At 38.4% G+C, this 20,645-nt stretch overlaps 1 protein-coding gene across 20 annotated transcripts in view; it reads left to right on the forward strand.

The window, feature by feature from the left end:
* Window positions 1-20,645, forward strand: part of Cfap20dc (CFAP20 domain containing) — a 291,110-nt gene that overhangs the window by 17,661 nt on the left and 252,804 nt on the right. For 3 of the 20 annotated variants that reach the window (XM_076544542.1, XM_076544541.1, XM_076544535.1), the window contains one exon: window positions 2,578-2,634. The exons of the other annotated variants lie outside the window; for them this stretch is intronic. The gene's annotated coding sequence lies outside the window, so the exon portion shown is untranslated. The remainder of the gene's footprint in view (window positions 1-2,577; window positions 2,635-20,645) is intronic. 20 annotated transcript variants of the gene reach the window in all.

The following is a 20,645-nucleotide window of genomic DNA, read 5'->3' on the forward strand; positions in this document are numbered from 1 at the left end:
GTGCTAGAGAAGGAGCTGAGAGTTGTACATCCTGATCTACAGGCAGCAAGAAGTGAACTGAGTGCCACACTGTGCATATCTTGAGCATAGGAGACCTCAAAGCCCACCTCCACAGTAACACACTTCCTCCAACAAAGCTATACCCCCTGATAGTGCCACTTCCTACAGGGGCCATTTTCTTTCAAGCAACCACGTTCCCTCAACAGTGTCTACACTTCATCTACTGTGAGCTGTCTTAAAAAAAAGAATTTCCACAGGTGAAGTGAGGATAAACCCCAAGTCCTTAATGTTCTTCTCTCCTGTCGTGCACTTCGCTCTGAGTATGTTTCTTGTCAGGTACTGATGTCTTCCTGGCCTCATGCCTCCATCCTTCCTTGATTCCTGTGCACAGTTAGTCTGTCCCCAGCTCTTCCTAGCCAATTCCTTCCTACTCTTAAGAATTCTTCCAGAAGGCTGTTGTTTTGATCCTCCCCTCAAAATAAATGAGATCCATCTCTCAGGCCCTTTCTAGTACCTGCTTGTTTCCTTTATTACAACCCTAAAAGTGCATAATTATTGCCTTGAGAGATAGAGTTTGAGTTCCATGAAGACAAGACCTTGTCTGTGAGATTCAGGATGCTATCCTAGCACTTACCACACAGGGCCTGACTCATAATAGGTTCTGCAGTGTGGGTGAGTGGGCAAGATGGTGGTGGAGTAATGACAGGCAGGATCTAATTGCTACCCTCATACACTGTACTCTGAGGGCAAAAGATCCATTCACATTTTTATAAATGTTATGGTGACACAAGAGTAAGATCTGTGGGGAATGTGAAGTATAAGGTAAGAAAGGATGTGGACAGATCTGTAGTGAAACTTTGGGAGACTTAGGGTAATTATATAATTAATCTCTCCTATGGGATGAGAGTAATAATACCTCACAGGTGCATCATAGATGCTAAATGAGAAAATTAACAAAGTAGTAATCATTTCTACTTATTAAACATGATATATCTAGGAGTTTTATTATCATTCTGGATACTTTAGTTTAATAAATACAAAGCATAAGCTGCTTGATAGGTCATAACTATTAGCTGTTTGGTCATTGATAAAGATGAAGTCTAAAAGATTTAGAGACTAGTCAGTGCTTATAGTCCTATTAACTCCTAAAGCCAGGATTCAGATGTTTAGTTTACAGTGAGGGCTTATGCTCCATATCTCTATCCCATGTTTCTTTACTTGCGGTTCTGATAGTTTTCTGACTACACATACAGTAATAGTATATATATAGAAAATACTTCACTTGAATCTTAGCACAAGTTGAAGGTGCAAAGCCTTGTATGTTTTCAGGGGCTTCTCATAATAGTATACTCAGAGTTCCAGAAGGAAAAGGCTTTCTTGCTGGGCTGTTTCTGTTTTACTCCTTTGAAAGGAATAAATAATTTACTCTTTTTTGTTATTGTTGTTTGTAATATTCTTCTTTAAATGAAAACCAAGAACTTCATGTTTGTTGATTGTTTACTTTGATCCTGTGTAGGCCTCTATTTTTTAAACATCAAAGAATTACATTATTTAAATCTTGCACTTACAGCTAACACCATATCACAAGGTTCATTTAGCATCTGGGGCAAGTAGAGTTGTCACTGTACCGACACACATATTTAGAAGTGAAGTGCAGAATCCTTCTTGATCTTTTCAGTACTGAAGTCACCCCATAGTTTTGGTGTCAGCCCATAAGACTCCCCTATTTTTTAACAAAAGTCACTTTGATTTGCATATTTTCTTACTAATTGTAGCTTTCCACAGTCTTTCAGTGTAACTATGCCTAACTGACCTGAGCCAACAATCATTTTGTAAACTTTGTTCCTTTTTGTTATTTTCCAAACTGTACAATGAGGTAGCGGTCATGGGTGCTTCAGCTCCTGGAGCAGACAGCCGGTACAAAGGAGGAGCACCCTGAACCTGTGCTGTTGGGGGGATCCAAATGCATCTTGAAATTGAAATCTATTTTTGCTATATTTCATGCCACCAATCACACTGAATGATTTTCAAATATTATATTTTTGACAAAAATTGCATTGGTTTTAGCAGATACTGTTGAGCTGCATTAGTTATTTTCTCTATTCTGATTCTGTTATTATCTTGATGAGTTTTGAGAGGCATCTTGGACAGTTATGCTGCCAGTGAATTGACATTTTTGTTTTGTTTTGTTTTCAGTCAGCTCAGCCAGTGTGTTTTCAATATGTGGGTTGAAAATTCTGTGAAAGCTCATGTGGTAGACAGGGTGTGCTGCATGTAGAGTTGTGATTCTCACACCAAAGGTCTTAGAGGATATCATTTCTACAGGGCTTCATATATTGGCCCTTAGCTGCTGAGTATGTTGCTTGTGTTTAGAATCTGACAAAGGCAAGAAGGAAGCACTATTTTTTTTAAAAGAGAGATTCCTAAAAGTGTGTACAGTCCTTACAGCTTCAGCATCCTTTGATTCTGTACTACAACAGTCTGAAGCTGAAATTGTGTCTGAATAGGTTTTGACCTGGAATTCAGCCTGGGGTTTATGTTTATTCCATAATTGTTCTCTTGTTTTACCCTACCCAGTTACATGGCTTTCCACGTGACATCTGTATCTGTATCACCATTCTTCATCAGTCAATGGTAATGTGATCTGCTTATTTTCAGAGTTAATTGAATACAGTGTTTCTTTGTTTTTCCTAAGAAATTTTAGAGTCATGTAGACTTCAAAGATTCCTTTTCATCTCTATATTGTAGAAAATTGGAATATCCTACCAAACAAAGCTTTACCTCAGGCTAACTTAATGAAAGTTCTACTTTATGACCTTTTCTATTTTGTTCTTAGTAAAGCAAAGAAGTCAGAAAATAATTTTAATAAAAGTTCCAGGTCCTTCCCTGCCATCAACTTTCTACCTGCCCTTCCTACTTCTGCCATGTCAGAAACAGCAGATCTCGAAACCCTAAACCCTGAAAAGCACCTACAGCCTGGAGATGCATGCCTGTTCCTTTTATATACTAGCCATCTTCTTTGGCCTTGTGAAAGCCACCACAGTGGAGAGCATACCTGGATCTGGTAACATCAGGTCAGAGTGACATTAGTGAGAGCTTTTGAGATTGTGTCCGTTTAACCAAACTCAAGTAATGTGGGAATTTGCTGTCTTAACTTTTTGGTCATCTTGATACCTTCCTTTGAAGAACATAATGGTTCCTGTCTCACTCTCAAGTTAGTTGTAAAAAGAGATGTTATCCAAACACAAAGTATTATATTATTTAATGAAATCCTTTTTTCCGTCAGTGAAATCTTTTATGTTATCGGGTGAATCCATCTGTAAACTACCTATCTAAAATTGGGGAGAAAATGACCAGCAGCAGCTCCTTCTAAGTGTTATACTCTAGATTAGAACTGACACTGTGTGTTTCATTGTCATTTTGAATGCATCTCATGTCTCATCCTACCTTCTATTTTTTTCTTTTTAAAATCATCAGTATTTAAGTCTCATTATTTTAATTATATCCAATTAAATGTACTTGCATAATCAGTATACTTTGTTACATGCATTAGTAAAGAGAGCACTTTAAGATGCTTTGCATACTGGCTTTCTCAATGTATTAAATTTGCATACCTTAAAATAGGTTTCATGTAGAAATTTTAGAAAACACATGTGACAGGTATATAAATCAGATGCCATATGCTTTATTTGTTAAACATGTCTGTAAAAGGTCTTTCCCCATGTCTTAATTTGGTTTTCTTCTTTAAATTATTTTTATAGCACCCTTTCTGTAACCTAGGTATTTTTTCAAACTAAAAATAAAATACCAGAAAAATTACACATGTGTATATATTTAGAAGAATTCTTATTCTATAAAATCATAATACACATTTTTTTAGGCACTGGGTAGTTAATAATTGCTGTACCAGTCATCAAGTTATAAGGCAGGGTCCTATGATGGGGCACCCAGGAGCTTGAGAGTCACTGCCATTTATTAGCATGGTGATTCTGGCAGGTGCTGAACCCTCTGCACAGGGCAGCCTCATCAGCACAGTGAGGATGAGATTAATATCTTTTGGGTAGGTGATTATGCAGTCAATATTGATTTATAGCTTTTCTATCTCCATAGTTGAGAGTATAGTGATATTTAATACTTAAGTTACTCATATGAAACATTTTAAGCTACCTGTGAACTTTTCATGACATTAGTCCCTGAAGAGAAACAAAAAGCAGCTTTTTCTCAGAAGCTTTCATCATTGTTGCGTCAGGGTCCTCAACTAGAAAGAAAAGATTGGCATGGACAAAGAGAGAGGTAAGCTTTCCTCTTCAGTGTGGAAGCTGTTTGGCTCCTCACTGGTAGCCATAGAGCTCATATTACCATCCTGATACTAGCAGAATCCATGTGACCAAACCAAGTGTGCGACCACAGATGGAGAGGTTCTGAGGGGACACAAGAGGAAACTTGGTTACATATGATGATAGCAGAGGCTTGTTCTCTGCACATTTGCTCTCCTTTACCTCCACTCGGGGTGATTTAGGATGACACAGCAAGTAACCGATCTCCCAAATACTCTCTTTTTGGTCTACTTTTAGGAGAATGATACTTCAGTGCCATGACACATAGCTCCATTTTTTGTTTATTATTTATTTATAAAATAATAAATTATTATTATTATTATTATATAAAATAATAAATTATTTATTATTATTTATTTACATCTCATTCTATCTTACTGTGTTTTATATTTACTCTGATAGTTAATTTTAATTATTCAAAATAAAGTAACTTGAAACTGTTACAAAATAAAATATGTAATAGGACTTACTTAGTCTTACTAATAAAATGTGTAGTCATGTTTAATATTTTCATTAATGGGACATTCTCATATATATAACTCATAACATGAGGAAGTTCTTTGTACATATAAGGAAAATTTCTTCTATGGGGACATATCATAGCTTTAGAATTCTTGAGTTTAGAAAAGTTCCATTAATTATGGGTCTTTGAAAATAAATGTGTGTATTTTTGTGTGTGTATATGCACATGACTGTGGGTTCCCTGAAGGCCAGAGACTATATTTGTACTTACGTAACTTATGGCATTTATCTCACAGTGGCCATCTTCGATGCCCCCACAACAAGCTCACCCCTTCCAACCAGACAGAACATGGAATATTTGAGGACCTGAGCATACTGCATTCTGATGAAACTACCATTAAATTTTGAAATGTTGGGCCCCGTTTGTAAAAGATACTGCTCAGATATCACAATAGATTGCAGCAGAGTTAGTTGAACCATGTATTATTTACAGAGACTTAATTCTATGTTGCCTGATACATAGCAATTAGTAGATGATAGTTTCCTGTAGTTATCATTTCTAAATCTTTGAACTTCTTTGCTGTTTTCAGTTTGTTGTGTTGTGTACATTGGTGGTGGAGGGGAGAAGAGTAAATTAAAATGCGTTTCAAGGTTGGTGAGATGGTAATGTTCATGCTTAGAATTAAATTCACATAAATGAATTCTCAGAGTTAGTTAAAAGAATGTTTAAGATGATGTGGTATTGCTTTTTAAATGGGTCTATATTACTTCTGTTACTTCAGAAACAATAACCTACTTTCCATTTTGAAATCTTACATACATTTGGAGATGAACATGTTTGTATGTTTTAGATGAAAACAGGCTACCAGTGTTCCACCAAAAGGTTAAGATCCACAGGTATAGTTAAACCATTTCTTTAAAGTTGGATAGTAAGACCTAGTTAACTGAAAATGACATTGCCAATTTCAGTTGCATTCAAATCTGTATTTAAGGTAACTGGATATCTACTTGACTTTAAAAATGACTGATAGCTCAGTTTTAAGTAATAACATTTGGTCTTGTGCAGTCCAGACCCATCAGAATTTGCTGCAGGCTGAGCTCCATCCAGATGCTCCACAGAGTGGTTGTCAGTGGACATCATAGGCTTTTCTGGGACTGATGCTAGATAGCTCTCCCTCCTCAGCTTACCACATTCCCCTTTCTTGCTGTAGCCACCATGGTGCTGAATTTGTCACATGCTCTCATGTTGTTGGCTCAAGTTTTCATCCAGTCTAGTTTTATTTCTTTACCTTTTATAGCTTAGCTATTCTCTAGGGCAAAGCAGAATGTAGACTGTACTAGTTACTTTTATGTTGCTTTGAGGGAAACCCTGACAAAAAAGGATTTAGTATGGTCATGGTTCAAAGGGGATATAGTCTGTCATGGCAGCAAAGGCATATCCGCAGGAGCACAAGTCCAGATTGACAGATAGGGAACAAAGAGAGAACAGGAGGAAGTGGGGCCAGGCCTTTGATCTCAAAACTTGCCCCCAGGAACATACCTGTTGCAGTAAGTCCCTACCTCCTCAAACAGTGGCACCAACTGATGACCATGTGTTCAAACATGAGCCTGTGGGGGACATTCCTCATTCAGACCACAACACTGATCCTCTAGGAATATTCCCTCTGCCCTCCAGCTGTCATACTTTCTACTTCCTAGGTGTCCCTATAGTGGTAGACATGATTTCTTTGAAGGTAAGGACATCACAATCCTTCCATAGCACCAAGAACTGTATGTGCGTGGTGAGTTCTTAATAATATTGGTTGTATTGTGCTACAGGGAAATGTTTTAATGTACTATATGTTGCCATAAGTAGGGAAAAAAGAGGAGAAAGACTCACAGTAAGAAAAAAAATGGAAATAATTAGAGAGGGGTTTTGTTCAGCTTTTCTTCCTCAATTCTTTGTTTCTGAAAAACTAACAAGAGGGCTGTAATTCCTCCCTTCACCCCACCCGCCATGTATAAAGCAGGTTTCTCCTAGCCACACTCCACTGACCGGATGAGGAAAGTTACATGTGGGTAAGGAGAAATGAATTTTCTCAAAAGGGTCTTGAAAGTGACTTTTAAGGCTGGACTGAAGCTATTGAGCACTAAGTGTGACTGAGATGAAAACTGTTTATAAGCCTATAGTAGAACTCCCCAAAGACTACTTTAATTAAAACCAAGCAGTTTTCCCTGTTTATTGGAACACTTTAGTGATCTTACATTTTATATCTGCTTCATACTTAAAAGGCTATTACAATAAACAGTTCAAAACAATGAAAATGAATTCTCAGTGTAGTTGAAGGTGGGTTGCATTTGTTAGCAGAAAATAGAAACAGCTGTTCTGTTTTGTATCCATTTTCTTTTTTCACCCTGAGGTTAAATACTATTGATTTATAATATGGAAAACAAAATATCTGAGCATTATTAAAAGCTGTACACTATTATCAATATGCCACAGTGCTTTCAAATAAATATACAAATAAGTCACATTTTAGAAAGCGATGTGTTAACATACTGTTTTTTAAAAACTTTAGCTGCTCAATTTTCAATTATAGGGAATACATAAATCTTACCAATTCTCTATTTTTTAATAGGAAAAAAAACTCGGAGGCTACAAAAAGTCCTAAGACATTGCCCAGGTTTCTTTTACTTTTCTTCTTTCTCTTTCTCTCTCTCTCTGTCTCTCCGTCTCTCTCTGTCTCTGTCTGTCTGTCTGTCTGTCTGTCTCTCTCTCTCTCTCTCTCTCTCTGTGTGTGTGTGTGTGTGTGTGTGTGTGTGTGTGTGTGTGTGTGTATTTTGGATGTACATATATGAGTGTGTACCTAGGTCTGCACATATGGAGGCCAGAACAAGTAATCAGATAGCTTTCTCTGTCACCTTCAGTCGTCAGACTGGGTTTCCCTACCTGGAAGCCTGGTAGCTCACCATTTCAGCTAAACTATTGGCCAACAAGCCTTCGGCATCCAGCTGTGGTTATAGTGCTTTGACCCCCAGTACTGAGGTACATGTACAGCCATGCCAAGCTTTTTACATGGGTGCTGGGAAACCAAACTCAGGTCTGCAGGCTTCAAGAGTAATTACTCGTTAACCCACTGAGCCTTCTCCTCGACCCACACTCCTCAGGATTCTTAGTTAAAATGCCATGTCTAAAATCCTAGATTTCCTGACTCTCTAAGCTCCTACCCACTCCCACACACAGTGCTAGGTGTTGAAGTCAAAACTTCGTGCATGCTAGGCAAGTGTTTTCTCACTAAGTGAGAATCTCCAGCCTTTCCCTGGATATCTGTGCTATCTTTTAGTGCTTGAGGTGTAAAAAGAAAATGACATGGCCTGATTTTATAATCATGGGTTCTGATGTATTTTTAAGTTTATTTATTTCTGTAGCTGCTATAGATTATTGATTGCAAAGGGTTAATTCTATTGCTACACTCCAAGTTTATGGATTCTTTTATGCCTCTGAAAACCAACTGAAATAAATTGTTTGGATCACAACTAGCAAAGCAAAAGAAAGAAAGTAAAGAAAAGAAAAAAATAACTTCATAACTTTTTACATGATCCTTTAGCTGAAGATCAGAATTCTATGAAATCATCTTAAGAAAAAATTGCAAATATATGAACAGAGGTACCCAGCACTCATCTGCCCTCGGGAGAACCAAAGCTACAGGTGTATAGCTGCATGTAAATCAGGAGAGATTACCGAAAATCAACAGGAAAAAAAATGGAAACACTTTAAGATCCAGAAACCTAGGACAAAATCATAGTCAAAGAAATGAAATACACTGGTGCCCACTACCCAGACTCCACAGTGGACTCTCCTCTGTAGGAATCCAGAGTAAGAAAGGCTTCCAAACAACTGTTATCATGTAAACTAGCAGTGCGGGCTATTGACAACTCAACCCCTCCCCCCCAGGTGGCAGCCCAACTATAGATGTAACCTGGGGTGTGCACAGTAACCTGGCACATCATCTCAGTGACTCCTCAGTGGGCTGGAGAGGCCATCTTGAGAAGGGACCTGTTGTTTGAATTTGGATAGCTTAGTAGGGCTGGCCAGCTTTGCATACCTGAGTTGGAATGATGATCAAGTATTGTCTTCCTCTCCTCACAGTTTTTAAGTCACAGCATCTCTCCCAGAGATGAATCATGAATGGATTGTGGCAGGGTCTACAAAATTCCTGTGAGCTAAGTGCTTATGAAGCAGCAATGAAAATATTTTTCTGGTTAGAGTCACAAAAACGTGAGGAACTTATTAAAGGGCCACAGCATTAGGAAAATTGAGAGCCACTGAGCTAGACCAAACAACACAAAAGAATGAAGACCAAAATAAATAAAATTTAGAGTTGAAAAAATAAAGAATTACAATTAACACCACAGAATTATAAATTATTAACTGGAATAATTTTGAAAACTTGGATATCAATAAATTGAAAAATACAGAGAAAATGAGAAGTTTCTTGACACATATGACATCAAATGAATATAAAAGCCTTAAGAAAATAAAAAATAATGAGTCGGAATCAGTAACAGAAAGCCTCAAAACATGAAGCTCAGGACCAGATGTCTTCAGAATTAAATTTTACCAAACTTACAGAACTAACACTAAGGCTTCCAAAACCATTCCACAAAATTAAGAAACCTTCCAGACTCATTCTGTGAGATCAGCACAAACACTTCTAAACATTTCTGCTAAGACCAAGAACAAAACTAGGATGTCCACTGTCACCATTTTTTTTTTTTTGAGACAGAATCTCCAGTGTAATTCAGGCTAACCTTGAACTTAAGTAGCACAAATAGATGCATGATCCTCTTACCTCAGACTCTTGCCTTAGACTCTTGAGTTTTTAATTGCAGGCATGCACAGCAATACCCAGTTTTATATCTAGTATTCTCATTCAGTATAGTAGTAAAAATTTAGGTAGAGCAATTATGCTAGAAGAAGGAATGAAAGGAATACAGATAGGAAAGGGAGGAGCCAGACCATCCTTGTTTACAGATTATCATCTGTTGTAGATTATTCCATCCATAGAAACGTCTAAAGACAGGATTGTGTGTTCACACCCACAGTTTATCCCTTCCCTGTCTCTCCCTCCTTCTCTCTTATCAACACACACACACACACACACACACACACACACACACACACACACACGCTCACATGTCAGTTACTTCAGTAACAATATGAAATGAACATACAATAATATTTAGCTTTTATACCAATCGTGAATTTCTTGAGACATATCACGCTCAATAGCCAGAAAATTAAGTAGAAATATTTAAGAATAAGCTTAACTAAGAAGTAATGGACCTTCACAATGAAAATTATAAGACATTGATGAAATATTTTGAACATGACACTGAAATGTGGAAAGACCTACCATGTTCATGGATTGGGAAGATTAATATTGTCCATACTTTGAAAAGAGAACTACAGGTTTTTCCAACAGAACAGCAATAATATTCCTCACAGCACTAGAAAAAAGCAATTGTAAAACGTATGTGGAAACATTATAAGACCCCAAATTAACCAATACCATTACAAATAAAAAGAGCAAAACTTTCACAATATGTTATTTCAGGACACATTGCAAAGCCAGGAAAACCACACCATCCTATATTGACATAAAACAGGAGAAAAGACTAGTGGCCCCAGAAATCAGGCCAAACATCTACAGTCAACTGGTTTTTATAAATTGCCAAAAATATGTGAGAGAAAGAAAAGTCCCTTTAAAAAAAACCTTGCTGGGCAAACAGGGTATGTACATGCAGAAAATTAAAATGTATTTTCCCTCACCATACACAAAAATCCATCAAAACAGGTCAAAGACTTAAAATAAGACCTGAAACTCCAAAAGGACTTGTGTTAGTTACTTTCTGTTGCTATGATAAAATACTATAATTAGGGAAGAAAGGGTTTATTTTAGCTTATGGTTCCAGAATGGTAGTGTGGTGGTTTGAATAAGAATGGTCCCCATAGACAAATAAATTTGAATGCTTGGTGGTTAGGGCATGACACTACTTGCGATGGATTAGGATGTGTGACCTTGTTGGAGTAGGTGTAATTTGTTGAAGGAGGTATATCACTGGGGTTGACTTTGAGGTTTCAAAAGCCCAAGCCATTCCCAGTGTCTCTCTTTTCCTGCTGTCTGCCAATTCTAGATGTAGTACACTCAACTACCTACTTCTCTAGCACCATGTCTGCCTGCATGCTGCTGTGCTTCCCACCATTATGATAATGGATTAAACCTCTGAAGCTGTAAGCCAGCCCCAATTAAATGTTTTCCTTTATAAGAGTTGCCATGGCCATGGTATCTCTTCACAATAGTATAAACCCTGACTAAGATAGAAGTTGGTAACAGGAGTGGAATATTGCTATGATAGGTCATATCATGCTTTTGTTTGGTGAAATATGGAACACTTTGTGACTTTAGACTAGAAAAGCAGTTGAACCTGTTAAGTGGGACTTAATGGGCCATCCTAGTAGGAACATGGAAGACAGTTGTGCTAAGAGTGATTTGAACTGTGGGGGCCTGGCTCAAGAGGTTTCAGAGGAGAAAAAAAAATATTAGTAAGTGGACCAGAGACCATTATTGTGATATTTTGGCAAAGAATGTGGCTGCTTTTTTCCCTTGACCAAAAAAATTCTTCCTGAAGCTAAATTGAAGAGTTTTGGATTAATGGTGTTGGCAGAGGAAATGTCAAGACAACCTAGTATTTACTATGTCACCTGGTTATTAGTGGTTCCTCTTATGCAAATCTGTAATGAAAAGAAACAGCTGGGCAAGGAAAAATGCAATATGTACAGTTTGAGGAGAAAAGGAACACCATAAAGTGTAATGAAACTAAGCCCAGTGTTCAAGGAAATAAAAAGGTTAAAGGAAAACCTGATGCTAAATGGGAGAAAGGGAGTGGTGACTTCAGGGCAAGACCCCACCCAGCTAAGTTTAAAACTTGTATAAAGGAATTAAAAGCTTAAGCAGTGAAGGAAACTACTGAAAACAGAAAGCTAATGCAAATGTAATTGAATGAGGGGACCATGTTCCAGCTCCAGCAAGCACTAAAACTTGGTAGCTTTGGCCACATAGTTCTGGCTTTAGAGTCAAAGATACAATAAAAGGGTTGTGAAATTTGCCTCCATGTCTAAGAAGCTGCTGAGGCTAGGCATGTAAGGGAGTCCCTGCATGGAGGCCCAGAGAGGCCATTGAATGAAGCTATGAAGGTGAATCCTTATACTGCCTTGGAGACTTCAAGATGTTGAAGATGCCAGAATCACAGGATACCTGCTGAAGAAAGCTGCAGACCTTGTGTGGAACCATCCCAAGAGGGAGAAGTGTGTTGCAGTCAACAAAACTGAAAGGAGCTGGAGCTCTGAAGAGGACTTTGATATCAGACATGGAGATGCAAAGTTTGGAGTTTACCCTCCTGGTTTTCAGTCTTGCATTGGTCTAATGTTTTCTCACTATGCTTTGTTTCTTTCCTTTTGGAATGATAATGTATATTCTATGCTATTGTATGTTGGAAGTATGTGGTTTGCTTTTTAAATTTGATTTCAGAGTAATTACAGTTAAGAGATTATCTTGAGTCCCAGAAGAGACTTTGACCTTTGTACTTTTAAACAGTGTTGAGACTGTGATAGACTGTGGGGACTTTTGAAGTTGCACTAAATGCATTTTGTATTTTGATATGGCTATAAGCCTCTTGGGTCCAGGGAGTGGAATGTGGTGGTTTGAATTAAGAATGGTGTGGTGCTTTGAAAAAAAATGGCCCCCAAAGGAAGTAGCACTATTAGGTGTGGCTTTGTTGGAGTAGGTGTTGCCTTGTTGGAGGAAGTGTGTCAATATGGAGGCAGGTTTTGAGGTCTCATATATGCTCAAGCCACACCCAGTGTCTCAGACCACTTCCTGTTGCTTATGAATCAAGATATAAGAACTCTTAGCTCCTTCTCTAGCACTACCATGTCTGCATGCATGCTACCTTGCTTCCTTCCATGATGATAATGGACTAAACCTCTGAATTGTAATTGAGCCACCACAATTAAATGTTTTCTTTTATAAGAGTTGCAGAGGTCATGATGTCTCTTCACAGAAATAGAGACCCTAAACTAAGACAAATGACCTCCATAGGCTCATAGATTTGAATGCTTGGTCACTAGGGGTGGCACTACTTGAGAAGGATTAGGAGGTGTGGCCTTGTTGGAGTAGGTGTAGTCTTGTTGGAGGAAATATGCCACTGGGGTGTGCTTTGACATTTAAAAATCCCAAGTCAGGGTTGGGGATTTAGCTCAGTGGTAGAGTGCTTGCCTAGCAAGCACAAGTCCCTGGGTTTGGTCCTCAGCTCCAGGGGAAAAAAAAGAAAAAGAAAAAAATCCCAAGTCATTGTCTGTATCTCTTCCTGCTCCTGCACATCTGGATATAGTACACTGAACTACTTTTTGATCACCATGTCTGACAATATGCCACCATGCCTCCTACCATGACAATAATGGACTAAATCTCTGAAGCTATAAGCCAGCCCCAGTTAAATATTTTCCTTTATAATATTTGACATGGCCATGATGTCTCTTCATAGCAATAGAACAAAGACTAAGACAGATAATGTTCATCATGACCAGGAAAGCCAACCATTGACAGCAGGGGCCGGAAGCCAGATGATCACATTTGTCTGCACTCAGGAAGCAGAGAAAGTACAGAGAGTAGTGCATAGTTACATCTTTTGACTATGTAAAGCACAGTCTACTCTGATTAATCAAGGAAGTTTGTATAGTGTCATTGAGATGGCTTTAGGATCCCAGGCAACCAAAATACATTACTTAGGACAAGAGCAGCACTGAAGAGTCTTATGGAAACTTTTGGTGACTGTTTTTCTCTGAATAGCAGTATAGATTCTCAAAAATATCTACAGATGTTACTTGCAGGTGACTTCTTGTGTATTTACTAAGGAAAGGCATTCATTTATATACATTGTACAACTTTCAAAACCATTAATCATTGATGCAGTATTATTTTTATGGTATAGACATTTCTTCCTTTATGACAACTATGACTGTAGTCCAGAATTATACATGTCAATATGGAGTGATTCCTAGTCTTTCTATGTCTTCTGCATCAATGACATTTTGTAAAGTTCAGGCCAGTGTTGTAGAGTATCCCTTACTTTGTCTGTCTGTTATTAACTTACAATTAGAATCTTCTTTGCATTTCTGGCAGGAATTGTATGCAAGTGCTATGTCCTTCTCAGCAGAGTTTCCAGAAGGCATCGGGCATTTACATGGTATGACGTTGCCTCACAGTGAAATTACAATGTACTTAGTCATTTTGGAGTATATAACTTGGGACTACATAAATGCCTTGCTCCTCATTCACTAGTTTACTGTAATGATTTCTACTTAAAATAATTACTACTGTGAGGACTATAAAATAATATTAATTATAAATTATCTTCTAATGACATAAATAAGGACCAAGTGTGGTTGACCTGGCTTGGCTGTCTGCATAGCATATTTTGACACATTTTTCTCTCCCTGAATCACCTAAATCTTGTTTATGTGCCTCCCCCATCAGCAACCTTGTGTGTCTAACCAAACTGGTCACAATGCAGGTTCTAGAGTGGTGTTTGATAGGTCAGTTTAAACCATCCTTTTCAGTCATGTTCATTCTTGAGGGGTAGGCATCTGACATATGCTCAATTTGAGGAATTTTTAGGGCTTTTTTTGGGGATGTTGGACTAGGAGCACCTGTTTGTAGCTGGACTCAGTATTTGATAGGATAAAACCGATACCATATATCAGAAAGGGAATGGTACAGAAAAAGTGGGTCACTAACGACAGTTTTGAGACTGGAAGTCAGTAGGTCTTGAAATTCTGTGGCATTCCCTTGTGAGCTGTTGTTACAGTTTTAGGTGAGCTAACTTGAGTTGGTTTAGTTCTGTTGCTCCTAGTAACAAATAGGAACTAATAATTTTTACTTGGCATTAAAAATGGTAATAGAAATGGATGAGACCTTCTCAGCAGTCAAAAAAAAAATAAGTACAGTTTTTTTGTGTCCTTTCCAGCTTGGTGATAGAAGCATGGCATTAGCTTTGAAGATGTTACAGTGGCAGGAAGAACAGTATTGATCTGATCCACTAAGACTGAAGAAAGCCTAACTGAATTTGGACTCATTTAGTTAACTAAATCAACATGTGTGAATGAAAGCAGTGGGAAACCAAATGCTGGTGTGTTAGGGTCATGTGAAGCTCAATGGAGTCATTGCAGGTGGGTATGGGAGCCAGCATTAGAAAGTTTTGATGAATTCACATATTCTCGTTCCCCCTTCATTCTCTCCCTCTCTTTTGGTTTCTCCCTTTCTCCTTCTCCCTCTTCATTTTTTCCCTTCCTCCCCAACTCTTTTCTCTTGTCTCTCTCTTTTTTCTCATAGCTTTTTCTGTATTTCTGGTTCATTTCCAGCCCCCCCCCCAACCTAATTGTGTAACAGCTAATTGAGAATATGGTAGTTAGTTAAGACATTTAACCTCTCCACTATGCTCATTAGTATACACATAGTTTCAGTAAACCTACCCCTGTAGGTAAGGAGAAGATTTTGGGGAGTGAGTCAGAAGAAATTTTGAAGTTAGCTGCTAAAAAATAATTATAGGTGCCACACCCAGCTGAGAGCATCGTAAGTAGAAAGCTTGGCCCATGATGCCTTTCTTCTTTTCTCTCAGGACGGCTGCCTCTCAATATTAGCATGTTTTTCTCTCATTTGAATTCTTGCTGGGTTGCCAGCTGTCATAGTTATGTCCTGAGGGTTGGTATAAACCTTCCCAGATTGTTTGTTATTTCACTGAGCCAGTGCACCACAGAGTGTGGTTCCTGCACCAACGGCATTGGATCTGCAAGTTCCCAGGCCTCACTCCAGACTACTCAGACACAAAAAGTGGTTCCACAGCATGTATTTGAACAAGTTGTCCAGAAGATGCTGATGTAACTGAAGCTAGAGAACAACAGTCATCTTGAGTTCATACGAAGCTACCCAGCCTCCAGCCCAAGCCTGTTGCCTAGCGTATGAATTTAGAAACCCAGTCACACATTCCTCTCAGTGCTTCACGAGCAAATCTGATGTCTGGCTTCTGAAGAGTAGGTTAGACTTGCAAGAGTACACAGGTTGCTGCCCTCAGCTCTAGACCCTACATCTCTAAGGTTTAGTCCCAAGAACAGACTCCCATGTGTCCAGCAATTTTAAGACATTTTCTTACTTGTCATTAGAGGTTCAGATGTAGAGGAGGCTACCTGTATTTTCTTTAGTATAATACTGTATTGCACTTTTGTGGAAAGTTTTCCAGGAGCCTGACTATCTCCTGAAGTGAGACAGATGTGAATCAATTGCTGTAAGACTTGATAAGCTATTGCCAAGAGCTGACTCTTGCTCCCTCACCCCTCTCCACCTCCCTACTCTTCCTCCTTTACTTCCTTCTCCATTTTCTGCTCCTTTATCCTTCTGTGTCTTTCCTTCTCTTTTCATTTCTTTGTTGCCTCATCCTTTTTCTTTCTCTCCTCTCGTTTATTGGACTCTCTTGATCATTCTCCTCCCTCACTTCTACTTCTAGGAGTAAACTTATTCAAGGGGAGGACATGATTGCTCAAGGGCCCCAGGAGATGCTAAGTGACATGTCTACCACCTTGGATGCTAAACACAGACATTTTTAGGCCTCATAAAAGAAGTATCTAGGTTCTGAGACCTCTTTCTCCTCTGCCCATTAAACAAGAAATCGGCTTTATGTTCATCAGTTCTCGGGCCCACTGTGCCCACCCCCCACACACAACAAATTTTGATCATATTGCTGTGTTCTGGTAAATGCTTCGCACCTCTCTCTTGGTGGGGGTGAGGGGTGAGTGGTATTCTCATGTATAGCACTTGCTAATTTCTGTGATATAGATACTCCCACCACAACTGATTTCAAGCTGTTATCTGGATTTCACTCATGAGGGCCTGGATGAAGATGGTCACAGTGGAGTCTCATAAATCAGTCAGATCTGTCTCTATAAACCACAGTACGGAAGGCTGCTCATTTGCACCACTGATTCCATTAATATACATGTTTGGAGTTAGCCATTAGTGTGTGCATTACTGTAATTTAAAACAGCAGATGTCTGTTCATACTCTAACAGACTCCTTTTTCAGGACTGCCATTGAAATAATTAACAGCAGCAGTATATGATAATTGTCACAGCACTGCGTTTTAATCTGATTAAGTAAAATCCATTGCAAATACTGCCAATGATATTTAAACCTTTCACTGATTTGCAAACTGTTACTCCCTCTCATATGTCTGAGCTCAGTCAAAATACCACTTGAATTGACATAACTTTTTGGAATATAAATGTCATGAGATTTTAGTTAATATTCAGTTAAAAAGTAAAATATCACCCAATTACCTTATTTCTTATATTTAAATTCTACATCATTTTGGTGGGCTTTTATTATTTTTAAGTAGCTCCATACTATGTTTTATAATATGTTCTTTCCAGCAACAGCTTTGCATACAGATGGAAATGTTGGGAATCTGGATTGGGCTGATTTTTTTTTTTTTCCCGTTCTGTTATGTGATTGATCTGGTCAGTGAACAAGAAATTCTTCGAGGCCATCCATCACTCCAGGCAGCTGCTGAGCTAAACCTTCTAACTCACTGCTTCCAGTCAGTCATGCAAGATCCAGGTTGTAAATATTGAATGCACAAACAACTGTTTAAATTTGCTCTCCTATCTGTTTTATGCAATTTTAGGAGATGAGCAAGCTGATATGTTGTTTAGTGGCAAGAAATAGAAAACAGTGAGTTTAGCATTACCCTTCCATACATCACAGAATTCATCCTGTTGACAAATAATTGGATCAAATTAATTCTTACTACCTTAAATTAGCATGAAGCCAACCAAGCATGTAATTTATGTAGCACTTTTTGGGTTTTATAGTTGAACAGTAGGACTGTAAGTAAATGGAGCAATCTGTCATAAATATAGTAGCCAATTGTAAAATACTTCTGTGAATTTTGTTACCTCGTTACAGTAACAAAAACAGGGTAGTATTTGGAAAATATTTGGGCAGGAAAGAAAAATAGCAGCTGGTTTGTCCTCACCAGTATAGTGAGCATGTAGAATACTGAGTGTGTGCAGGCATCAGTGTTTCTGTTGGAGTTATAGCAAGCATGCACACTTCCACTGGTATTGATTGATATGCATAGTAGATAAAATGCCAGCTGTCTGCTTGGACTCTTCAAAGTCTTTTTGTATGTAATAAACTTAGGTAAACTTCCAAAATCTCTGTGTTCAAATTACATTGTCCTGGAAACACCTTTTGAAGTAAAAGATGTGCATCTAAGCCTTCATTAATAGCAAAAATAAACTGATTCCTGGAGAGAAAGTGATTTGCCTCCCTTCCTAGAACTGTGGGATGTTCAGCAGCATTTCACACGGCAGTAGGATTGTAGTCTTACAGGGTAGCTGCTCAGGGTAGCTGGGCAGGCTACTGTGATAGACAGACACTGCTCACTGCTGAGACTAATTCTCTCTTTTTTGAAACCTATGTTGGTCAGGAGAGCCATGAACCAAGATACTTCTGGCCAATGAAATGCAAGTGAAACTTTCTGGGAAGGGCTCCTTTCATTGGCCAGAAGTAGACTGCATGGCTATTTCTAGCCACAACGTAGTCCAGGAAGGTGAGTTTGTTTAGCTAGGTTTATGGCTGTCCAGACCAACCCTGCTGCTAGCCCAATAGATGCTAACATCTTATTTTTGTTTTGTGTTTGGTGCTTTGTTATTTCCTCTTTTTTGCTTTAACTATGACTACAATGCAAGAATATTGGAACATGGAACCAAACACTAGGAGTCTGATGCTGTTCTAGAGGCAGCAGCCTGCCTTGAGCTGCTTCCCCTAAGATTGAGTGAGTCAACGTAATTTTTATTTAAACTGTTGTTCCTTGGAGCCTAATACTTTCCTAAGGATAGAATACTTCTCTTCCTCAGTTAATATCTAAGTCTTCATGAGGTTATATATGTGATCTTTATTAAAATATGGCCTACACTGGAATTTTAAATACTCACCTGTTGTTACATGGAAATAAAATAGATCAGCATTGCTTTATTAATAAGCCTTACCACTTACAAATAAGTACTAGAAATTACTAATAAGTATTTATGGTGATGAAACCTTCTTCATCTCAGTGGTCTCATCTCTCAAATTTTACTTTTCTTTCTTAATCTGTTCCCATCTTCCTCACTGTTCAGTGTTAATTAGCCCTGGGAAGGAAACCAGATTCTGAACAGTAGTGGCAGCATTGTATGTTCTAGAGGTATTGCCAAACACACAAAGCTGCTTTATTATTTCCCTCCCAGGATCTTTGATGTGATACTCTCAAGATTTTTCATTCTGGCTCAAGTCATTATGTCCAGCCAAATCCACTGCCCACTCTTTTCCTTTCTCTGTCTCTGTCCCCTCAGGCCCATATTGTCTGTAAGTCTACTCGGTTATTGGTTGGATCTGAAACCAGAACAGCCTTCCACTCTCTCAAGTTGCTTCTCTCACTTTTGTGCCTATTCATATCCATCTGTGAAATCTCACTGTCTCTTTAAAACTGAGTAAAGCACCCTTCACCCTGAACTGCCTTTTCCTATTTGAATTAGTATATATATTGCATTTTATGTGGTTTCTGTAACATTCATTTTACATTCTGTAATAGCATTTATTTGGTTGATTTGTAGTTATTTACAGGTCTGTCTTTCCTAGTAGACCATAACTTCCACGTAAAGATGAGCAGTGTTTTATTTTTCAGCTCTGGTTTCTAAGTTAGTCTTTGGAAAAGAGTAAATAATCAAAATTTAGAGGATTTTTTTCTAACAAGAAAACAATAATTTAAATTCTCAGTACTTCTTCATTGAGCACTAAGATTATTTGATCATTAAATTTGACCCTGCTTGTGATTCATACTCATCAGTTATTCAGCAGTGATCCACCCGGGTCACTGATGCACACACTGTCATTAACCCATCATTGTGATTTTCTTACATAGTTGTATATCTTTTATTGATTCACACAGCACACATGTGCACTGGTGCCCCACAGTTCCCACAGGGATTGGTTCCAAGACGCCTCATATGCCAAAATCTATAGATGGCCCTGTATATGCATACAACCTACATACACATTTCCATATATTGTTAGTCATCTCTACATCACTCATAATAATGTAGCGAAAAAGCTATGTAAATAGTTGTGAGGTCCTATTGTGTGAGTGTAATTAAGACATAGTATTCCCCAATCCCCTTAAAAAAAAAATCCATCCTTGGTTGAATCCTCAGGTATAAAACCTGTAGAGTCAGAAGACTGACCATATAAAAAAAGGAAAACCTAAGACAAAAGGAGCTATCTCCAGAAAATGAGCACTCTTTTTCTCTTCCAGGCCTCGGAAATGAAGCCTGTCATGGTTGGCCTGGGCCTGGGCTTTGCTATAGGTTCAGTTTGATTCAGTTCATTACTGCTTCAGATCTTTTGAGGGAGGGGTCAGAGCCATCCCTTTACAGGCCTGGAACTCTGACTCCAGGTGGAATTGTAGCAGATTTACATATGTGTGACAAGCTGTCCAAACATTAGCGTCTTTTTCTGTTTTATAGCTCAGATGCCAGGTCCTATGACCACTAGGAGTTCTCTTTGCCCTCTATCCCCAAATAACTGGAATTCTTTGTTTTCCATGAACTTGTTCTTCCTGGCTTTGCTGGCTAGTTTTATGCCAATTAGATATAAGATAACGTCATTTTGAAAGAGGGATTCTTAATTGAGAAAATACCTCCATAAGATTTGC

This window comes from Peromyscus maniculatus, chromosome 9 (assembly GCF_049852395.1).
Source record: "Peromyscus maniculatus bairdii isolate BWxNUB_F1_BW_parent chromosome 9, HU_Pman_BW_mat_3.1, whole genome shotgun sequence".
In the NCBI taxonomy this organism is placed as follows: domain Eukaryota; kingdom Metazoa; phylum Chordata; class Mammalia; order Rodentia; family Cricetidae; genus Peromyscus; species Peromyscus maniculatus.